Source organism: Plecotus auritus (assembly GCF_963455305.1).
Source record: "Plecotus auritus genome assembly, chromosome: 3".
In the NCBI taxonomy this organism is placed as follows: Eukaryota; Metazoa; Chordata; class Mammalia; order Chiroptera; family Vespertilionidae; genus Plecotus; species Plecotus auritus.
This window is the reverse complement of record NC_137772.1, coordinates 181748899-181759101: the sequence shown is the minus strand read 5'-3', so window position 1 is coordinate 181759101 and position 10203 is coordinate 181748899.

Genomic DNA, 10203 nt, shown 5'->3' with positions numbered 1-10203 from the left:
GCTACATGAAATCATGGACTTAATATTTTTCACCACCATATTGATGGGACCTAGAAGTGTCCAAAATAGAACTTCCTTAAAGTGATGGTTTAACATTTTGCATTGGAAGCTTGAATAACATGTAACACTTTGGCATTCAGAGGCCTAATAACCCCCCACAAATAGAAGCAAAACAAAAAAACCAGCACTGTGCAATGATAGACTCATAATGTGAGAAATTCTGATAACATTGTTTGGAGGGATATTTACAAAAAAAAAACAAATAATCTTTGGCATTAAGTAAATGAGTTCTGGTATTTTTACTCTATAATGGAGGAATAGCTCAGTACTGTAAGCCAAATTATGACATTTAGACAGGAGATACGTGGTTATTTATGAATATAGTAGGTTGAAGAGTCTCTCCCCTCACCCCAAATTCATGTTTACCAGGACCTCAGAATGTGATCTTATTTGAAAACTAGTGGTCAGGTGCACGGAATTTGTGCATGGGGAGGGGGGTGTCCCTCAGCCCGGCCTGTACCCTCTCCAATCTGGGACCCCTCGAAGGATGTCCTACTGCCGGTTTACAGGGATCAGGCCTAAGCTGGCAGTCAGACATCCCTTTCACAATCCGGGACTGCTGGCTCCTAACCGCTCACCTGCCTGCCGGCCTGCTCGCCCCCAACTGCCCCCCCCTGATGGCCTGCTTGCCCCCATCTCCCCTCCCCACTGGCCTGCTCGCCTCCAACTGCCCCCCTGCTGGCCTGCTCACTCCAAACTGTCCCCCCCCGACTGTCCTGATCACCCCTAACTGCCCCCCACTGATGGCCTGCTCGCCCCCAACTGGCCCCCCTGCTGGTCTGCTTACCCCTAACTGCCCTCCCTGCTGGCCTGATCACCTCCAATGGCCCCCCCCATTGGCCTAATCACCCACAACTGCCCTCCCTTCTTGGCCTCTAACCACCTCTACCTCAGCCTCGCCACCATGGCTTTGTCCAGAAGAACGTCTGGAAGGTCTCCTGGAAGGTCTCCCAGTCTAATTAGCATATTAACCTTTTATTAGTATAGATAGAGGCCTGGTGCATGGGTGGGGGCCTGCTGGTTTGCCCTGAAGGGTGTCCCGGATCAGGGTGGGGGTTCCCTTGGGGTGTGGGGCAGCCTGGGAGAGGGGCCTCTGGTGGTTTGCAAGCCGGCCATGCCCCCATGGGGTGAGGGTCCCCACTGGGGGGGCGTGGCCAGCCTGGGTGAGGGGCTGAGGGCTGTTTTCAGGCTGGCCACACTCCCTTCAGGGTGGGGGTCCCCGCTGGGGTGCCTGGCCAGCCTGGGTGAGGGGCTGATGGCTGTTTGTAGGCTGGCCACACCCCCAGTGGGGACTCTTAACCCATGGGGGCGTGGCCAGCCTGGGTGAGGGGCTGAGGGCCATTTTCAGGCTGGCCACGCCCCCTGGTGACCCAGGCCCCCAGCCACTCCTTCAGCAGTGACCAGGGCAGGCTGAAAGCTTGGCTTCCTCTGTGGCGGGGGGCAACCCAAGCCTCCTGTTTGCTCCAGCTCCATGGCTGCCGTCATCTTTGTTGGGTTAATTTGAATACTTGCTCCTGATTGGCTGGTGGGCATAGCAGAGGGATGGTCAATTTGCATGTTTCTTTTATTAGTGTAGATAGGGTCTTTGTAGTATAATTAGTTAAGGATCTTGAGATGAAATCAGCATCCTGGATTTGGAGTGGGTTCTAAATCCAAAGGCTCACATTTCCATAAGAGAAGCAGATGGAAATTTGAACACAGAGACACAGAAGAGAAGACTACGTGAAGATGGAGGTAGAGATTGGAGTGATGCATCTATAAGGCAAGGAACACCAGGAACCACGAGAAGCTTAAAGAGGCAAGGAAGGATTCTCCTCTAGAGCCTACTGGCACTTTGATTTCCAGACTTCTAGACAACTCCTTGCCTCTGTGAGAAAGTAAATTTCTGTTTTTCTAAGCCACTGTTTTTGGTAATCTGTTATGGCAGCCTAGGAAACTAATACAGTGAGGACAGGAGATATTTGCTGACTCCTTGATAGGAGGATATGTAGACTGTGCCAGACATAAATCAGTCTACAATATTTTGAAGTTAAGTATTATAATACCTAACATACATAAGTTTTCATGATGAGAAGATAATGAACACTCTATGTGGAACTCATTTTTTTAAATGACATCCTAAAGCTCAGGAGAGTGGGCCATCCTGGCTGAGCAGCTGTGATGAAGGAAGGAAGGGACCCAGAACACTAAAGAAAGGCATGCCAAGCCCCTTCCTCATTTCTTCATATGATCTGGGAGATGGGGGTGGAGTGGGGAGGATTGCTTTTCCTAACCCTCGAGGCAGGTGTGTAGAATAGTCCTTCCAGCCTATAGATACATGAAAACATGATCATCATCTTCAAACACAGAACTGAATCATTTTAACCTCTTATTGATTGTAATTTCTGGTGCCGTTTTTATCTTACCTCCCATGTTACCATTCCTCTGCCCTCACCTCTTACTGCTAAAATGGCTGAAACAGAGAAATCTGTCCTCAACAACCTGGCTTTCCCCTCTTCCTCAAATGACATATCTCACTATCCCCTACTATTCACCCCTGCTAATGGACCACAGCACTCCTGTTCCTCCTGGCTTTTTCAGCTCCTCTCCCTACTTTTTCTCCTAATCTCCTCCTTGCCTCTCTGCCCTGCCTCAGCCATATTTATTGGGAACCCTCTGGGTAATGAGCCCTGGTTTTGTGCTGTGCCCCTTGGCTGGGAATTTCTTCTTTTCTTTCTCTTCTGCTTATCTAAATTCTCTTTCTCTCTCAATGTTTGCCTCAAGCTTCTTCTTCCATCTGGCCTTCTTTTATTTTTTGGTGGAAGAAAAAAAATTGGTTTATTTAAGAGCCTGTGGTAGCTCATCACAAAGACCATATTACTATCTCAGTACAGGCAGAGGTTTTTCTGAGTGGGGAAGGGGAAAGCAGAACAAAGGAAACCAGCAGGGGTTGTGGCTCTCCGTGCCTGTGTGAGTTAACACAGTCTGCTCAGATAACAATCTCGGAGCCGGTCAAGCGTTCCATCTGGCCTTCTATAGCAATTCCTAAGGATAGTTTTATTTCTCCATTTCAAATTTCTGTAGCCCTAATGGTCAGTAAAATACATTCTGCCCTCATCGTATGTCACCTTGTATTGCTGTTTATGGTGACTATAAGCCATCTCTTGTCTGCTCATTGAGAGCATGAGTTCCCTGAGGAAACAGACATGCTGTATCCATCTATGAAACCTCAGCACCTTGCAGTGCTTCGGATATATTTATTGATTGGGTGGTGGATTTGGTACTTTACATGAAATGAAGGCTCTTGAAGGCCAGCATATTTTTGTGTTCCCTCAAATCAAGCCGCTCACCCCCCCACCACGCCCTTGGGCTAGGCCTATCAAAACTTGTCTAAGTTGGTATTTTGGAAACAGAAGAAGGAATAAGACCATTTGTTTTAGGAGAAACCAAGCAAAAAGAAAGAAAAGGTCAGGTCAAAATTGAACAAAGGCAAATTTGCCATTTAAAGCCAGCAGTCAGATTCCTATGGATGAAGTCATCACCAATCTCCCTGGAACACTGCTTCCGGGAGCCAGGCACTGGCTGTTCCTAGAGCCTGTGGGGCAGAGGAGGAGGCAAGAGGCAGAGAAAGGAACTGAAGGGAGTGTGGGCAGTGGAGCAATTGCCCTCTCCGTCACCACAAAAGGAATTTGACAGAATTGCTGCATTTATGCAGATACTTCAGGACAGGTAGGTCCATGTATGAGACAGAGCTGATGCCGGCCACCAAGCAGGTGATGGTTCTACTTCTGCTCTGACCACTAGCTCACATTGTTTGCATGACTCCTTTAATTTAAAAACTGCCCAGAAAAATTCCTTTGCCCAGCCATTTGTAGGCTAAAGTGAAGGCTAGGTGAATCAGTCCTTTGGTAAAGGGAACTCTGGGACATGCAGAATATAAGCAGGGCAGGGATTAGATGAACAATAATGATGATAAAAAGAGCATTTAGGGAGAACTTAATATGTACCAGAACAAATGCTAAAAGTGTAACACTATTTACTCTCTCTACAATCTCTGAGGCAGGTACTGCTACTGTACAGAGGTTAAGTAATTTACTTAACATCACATCGCTAGTTTGTGGCAGAACCAGGATTCCTGACTACAAACTCTAGTATTCCAAGCAGTAGACATGCTATGACCACCATTTTCCAAGCAAAATCCAGGACATGTAGCCTCAAATATATTAATGTCCATTGGGTACAATAGGACTGGATTTTTGCAGTTAGGACTTGAGGAAAATCTAACCAGTAGAGTCACTGGCCTTTAAATATCAGAAGAAAACTATAGATCATGTTCAAATTTCTATTCTTGCCTCTTTGGAAATAAGGAAATTACACTGTTTATATTTGGAGTATGCCATTAGCATCATCCTGATTGACCTATTGGAAGTTAAAAATAATTTTGCTGGAGTCCATCAAGTCACTGATAAAAGTATTTCCTGATTGACTTGGTAGGAGTTATTGAAGCTTCCAGCTATAGTTTCCTTTGCTTTAAAAGGGTCATTTAGAGAAGATACATTCTGCTCATAATTCAAAAATTTCACCAATTTTTGAAATGTATATTGAGCTTGTCTTTTTTTTTGAACAGAGTATAACTGTATTATTAATCTATTGAGATATGTGAGATGAACAGAAAAACATCATCTCATGTAGTTATTTCTAATTATTTGTACTGTTAGGAGATATTTTATAAAGGAATTATATGTAAACAAGACACATTTTAAGCTTGTCTGCAGGGTTGACTTTGTATGTGGAGGTGGAGAAGGCAGATATTTGGAGAGTGTGATTTGAAACTTTCCTACCTAAACTATTTTTACCATTTCCCTGACACTGTCTGAAACTGTGGCTAATTTGCTGAATTCCTTTTACAGAAAATAAACAAAACTGGGTTAAAACATGAATGGAATAAGTGGGAGATCTGAAGCTCTGTCATCTTGGTTTCTTCCTGGGGCTTCTATTTATACCATTTAAATTTATTTATTGACTTATTTTTATACCATTTTTAAACACTGGTGGCCAACACTGGAGATGGTTAATTTCTGTGAATAAGCAGTCACCATCTGTGTACTGGCTGATACATTTTGATCCTAAGGGAAGTTTTCATGGAACAGTATGTTTTGATAGGAAGGAACAATGGCCTTTATTGAGCACCTGTTATATACCTACCGCTATATAGGTGCCTGCCATGCATTAGGCATGTATAACCCCTAATAGATCTGTGTGGTAGTGACTGAGATGGAGAATCGGGAGAACAGTAGTCTAAATCCTGAGTAGGATCTGTTCTTAAATAGGCCAAATGACCTACTTTGGACCCCTAAGTTCATATATAAATGTAACATCTCACAAATTTTTAAAAAATAAATCTGTATTGTTCAGATTATTACAGTTGTTCTTCTTTTTACCCCCATAGCTTCCCTCCACCCAGTTTCCACCCACCCTCTGCCTTTATCCCCCTCCCCCCGCCACCACTGTCCTCATCCATAGGTGTACGATTTTTGTCCAGTCTCTTCTAGCACCCCCCACACCCTCTTCCCCCCAGAGAATTGTCAGTCCACTCCCTTTCTATGCTCCTGATTCTATTCTATTCACCAGTTTATTCTGTTCATCAGATTTTTTATTCACTTGATTTTTAGATTCACTTGTTGATAGATATGTATTTGTTGTCACTTTGTTGTTCATAATTTTTATCTTTACCTTTTTCTTCTTCTTCCTCTTCTTAAAGAATACTCTTCAGCATTTCATATAATACTGGTTTGGCTGTGATGAACTCCTTTAGCTTTTTCTTATCTGTGAAGCTCTTTATCTGACCTTCAATTCTAAATGATAGCTTTGCTGGGTAGAGTAATATTGGTTGTAGGTTCTTGCTATTCATCACTTTGAATATTTCTTGCCACTCCCTTCTGGCCTGCATAGTTTCTGTTGAGAAATCAGCTGACAATCGTATGGGTGCTCCCTTGTAGGTAACTAACTGTTTTTCTCTTTCTGCTTTCAATATTCTCTCTTTGTTTTTTGCCCTTGGCATTTTAATTATGATGTGTCTTGGTGTGGTCCTCTTTGGATTCCTTTTGTTTGGGGTTCTCTGTGCTTCCTGGACTTGTAAGTCTATTTCTTTCACCAGGTAGTGGAAGTTTTCTGTCATTATTTCTTCAAATAGGTTTTTCAATATCTTGCTCTCTCTCTTCTTCTGGCACCCCCATAATTCGGATGTTGATACACTTGAAGTTGTCCCAGAGCTATTCTTACACTATCTTCATATTTTTGGATTCTTTTATCCTTTTGCTTTTCCGGTTGGGTGTTTTTTGCTTCTTCATATTTCAAATCTTTGGCTTGATTCTTGGGATCCTCTAGTCTGCTATTAGATCTCTGTATATTATTTTTTATTTCAGTCAGTGTATGCTTAATTTCTGATTGGTCCTTTTTTATATCCTTGAGGGTATCACTAAATTTCTTGGAGGTTTCTAGAAGATTCTTGAGTAACCTGATAACCATGGTTTTTAACTCTATATCCAGTAGTTTGCTTTCCTCCATTTCTTTCATTTGTGACCTGTTTCTTTGTCTCCGCATTTTGGCTGCTTCCCTGTGTTGATAGAGTGGCTTTGTGTGCTAGGTGTCCTATAGGGCCCAGGGGCTCAGCCTCCCCAGTTACCTGAGGTGGACACTCTTGATGCACCCCTTTGTGGGCTGTCTGCACAGTCTTGTTGTAGTTAATCCTTGTTTGCTGTTGGTAGCACTGGGAGAAATTGACCTCCAGGCCAATTGGTTGTGAGGACCAGTTGTGTCTACAATGGGAGAACTTCTGTGCTGGAGACACCCTTATGGGGCCGGACTTGCTTCAGTGGGGCTTTGGCGCTCACTGAGTCTGCCCCCTGAGTGTGTCTATTATGGATCTGAGGAGTTGTAATCTGGATGGTCCCACTCTGACCACTGGGTACACTGGTTCTTGGATCTCCAAAGAGGTGTAAAGTCAGCCACTGCCTGAGGCCACCCAACAGGAGCTACAGAGAGATCTGCAGATTCCTCCTCTTTGTTTGGGGTTTGGAGGTGCCCAGATGAGGCCCAGCTCTGAAGCAATGCAAGCTGCTGCCCAGCCTTGGGCCTTCTTTTGGAGGCTCTGGGGCTCTCTGACCCATTTGTAGTTTTTTAGGTTTTATTTTTTTTATCTTTATTTTTTAAATATATTTTACTGATTTTTTACAGAGAGGAAGGGAGAGGGATAGAGAGTTAGCAACATCGATGAGAGAGAAATATCAATCAGCTGTCTCCTGCACACCTCCTGCTGGGAATGTGCCCGCAACCAAGGTACATGCCCTTGACTGGAATTGAACCCGGGACCTTTCAGTCAGCAGGCCGACGCTCTATCCATTGAGCCAAACTGGTTAGGGCAGTGTGTTAAGTTTTAGATTGCAAAAGGCCAGGCCATTCATATGCAAAAGCCTTTGCACACAGCTTGGGTGGGGCTGTAAATTGGGTGGGGCGGGGTCTCAGGGAATCACCAGGGTGGAGCAAACAGCAATGGCTGCCCATCAGCCCTGCCCCGAAGAGGACCCCGGGTCTCTGTGTCCCACAGCACCGTGCAGGAACAATGATCGCTGCAAGCACCTCTGAGAGAAAGCCACCCTCGTGTTCCAGCCCGATGCTAAACAGTCCAGTTTCTCCCCATATGAGTCTGGGTCCCCTGAATCTCACCCGGAACTGGAGTTCAGAGCAGTCAGGAGCTTGTATCTCCATCCCTATTGAAAAAGACAACAGCGTACCCAGTTGCCAGCCTATTTCCACACGTGCCTCTGTACCTCCACACTTCCGCACCTCCACACTTCCTCCCAGTCTCAGTGCGCTTTTCTCTTTCCTTCTAGTTGTATAATTTCCACTCAATATAATATCTGGATGATATCTGTTTTTTCTTTTAGTTGTGGTTTTTTTTTTTTTTTAAATATATTTTATTGATTTTTTACAGAGAGGAAGGAAGAGGGATAGAGAGTTAGAAACATCGATCAGCTGCCTCCTGCACACCTCCCACTGGGGATGCGCCCGCAACAAAGTCACATGCCCTTGACCGGAATCGAACCCGGGACCTTTCAGTCCGCAGGCTGACACTCTATCCACTGAGCCAAACCGGTTTTGGCTTAGTTGTAGTTTTGATGTGGTTGTGCGAGGCAGCAAGTTCCGGTGTTTACCTATGTCGCCATCTTGGTTCCTCCTCTAACATCTCACAAATTTAAAGGTGAAGGAAGGCTGATCTAGGGAGTCTTATTGTAATTTTAGAGTAGCAATTTGCTTAGGGTTTTAGCTCCCAAGTGGTAGAACTAAAATTAATACCAATGCTCCTTATTTCAGGTCTCCTGACTGTAAAAACCACATTCCTTCCCTGGTACCTGGGGAGGAAGTATAAAGTAAGGGATTAAAATATGGGCTGGTGCACCACATTACCTGGCTTCTGATCCTCACTCCATCACTCTGGCTAGTCATGAGATCTTGCACGAACTACTCAGTCTCTCTGTGTCTCTTTCCTCAAATGTAAACATGGAAGCGATACTAATAGCATCTATCTCACAGGTCTGTTTCAGAGATTAGATGTTTTACTAGATGAAATGGGCCTGGTACACTATAAGCCTTCAATAAGTTGAGCTTTTATCACTGAATATGGTTGACAAAGATCAAGTGTAGAGGCCATTCCTGCTTGGTCCTTCGATAGGGCTAAAATGAAGATCGTGGGTGGCTGCTATAGCAAAGGGCACACGCTTCTTGGCCAGTGGTAAAAAGGGAGCACTGATATTGAAGAAAGACTTGCCCATCTCAATATTTTTGCCTTGAAGTAGTCCTTGAAAACTGCATTCTTTAAACCCTGAGAGCTGTCAAGTAAGAGCAAATTGTGAGCATTGGTTGAGTTTATTCTTAAAATTATTATTAAAGGAAACAAGATTTATGCAAAGAAGACAGAGATCTAAAGGTAGGTAACAAGCTCCAGGTAACCGAAGCTAGATGTTTCAGTTCTGATTAACTGAGTTCATTCTACTAGACACCCATGAAATTCCATGGAGTAGAGTGAGTTCTATCTCTCAAGTAGGCAGAAGAGAAGCTGCCCAATCATTTTTACCCTACTAGCTTTTGAAATATGTGTTTTACTGTCTTTCAATGATAAGAAAAGTGCCTTCTGTTTTTTGAGGGAGAGGGGGGATAATACACCACAGATCTCAGTATTATATTGCATTATTTATGAAACTTTAATTTTATTTTTTTAGTTCCAGCTGATAGAAGACTCCTTGCTTTAAATGGAGATGCAAGGAACAGACAACATCTGAAACCCATTTTAAACAGTCTTTGTAAAATAATCCTAATTGTAATTATAAAAGCATAGTAAAATCTAACAATTAATCTTTAGGGTTAATCTGCTACTTATTGAGCCATTACTCTAACTCACTACATTAGATATTGAGGATGCAATGGTGAGAAACTGCCCTCAAATAGTTTATATAACTTAGTGGGGGAGAAAAAGACTTTGCAATAAGTTGCAACAAGATTTATGAAGTGTTAAAGTTAAATGAACAAAGGGCTAGCATAGGAAATAACTCTCTGGGAAAACCTTTGAAAGCCCCACTAAAGAGAATCTTACTAAACTAAGAGTTTCATCAGATGATCACAAACTATGACTACAATATAGAAAAAATGCAGCCATTCTTAAAGGCTAGAAAAGATGTCAAACTTGGGAGTATGGTGGTGAACTCCCAATCACCCTTGTGTTAATTAACTACCCCACAGGACTTAGCAATGGCTCTCTCTAACCCATTGTAAGATCTCCTGACATCTCAGCTCTCTCTCTCTCTTGCTACCAAGGCCAATTCTGAATAATGCTAGTCCAGGAGAAGGGCTAGTTTCCTCATAACCTAGCTATGGTAGGCATATATGAATTATTCCATTTCCCAATTGAGATCTACAAATCAGTGATCACTTCCATTAGCATGGAATATCAGTATGTTGGATAGCAGTTTAATACACGATAAGCAACTGGTTAACTGAGGTAGCAGTTGTTATTGAATGTAGAAGGAAACAAAGGCCACAGATATCTAAATGGAAAAGATTACTCAAGAAGAAAGGAACTGGCCAAACGTGGTCCAAATGTTTTCCTCC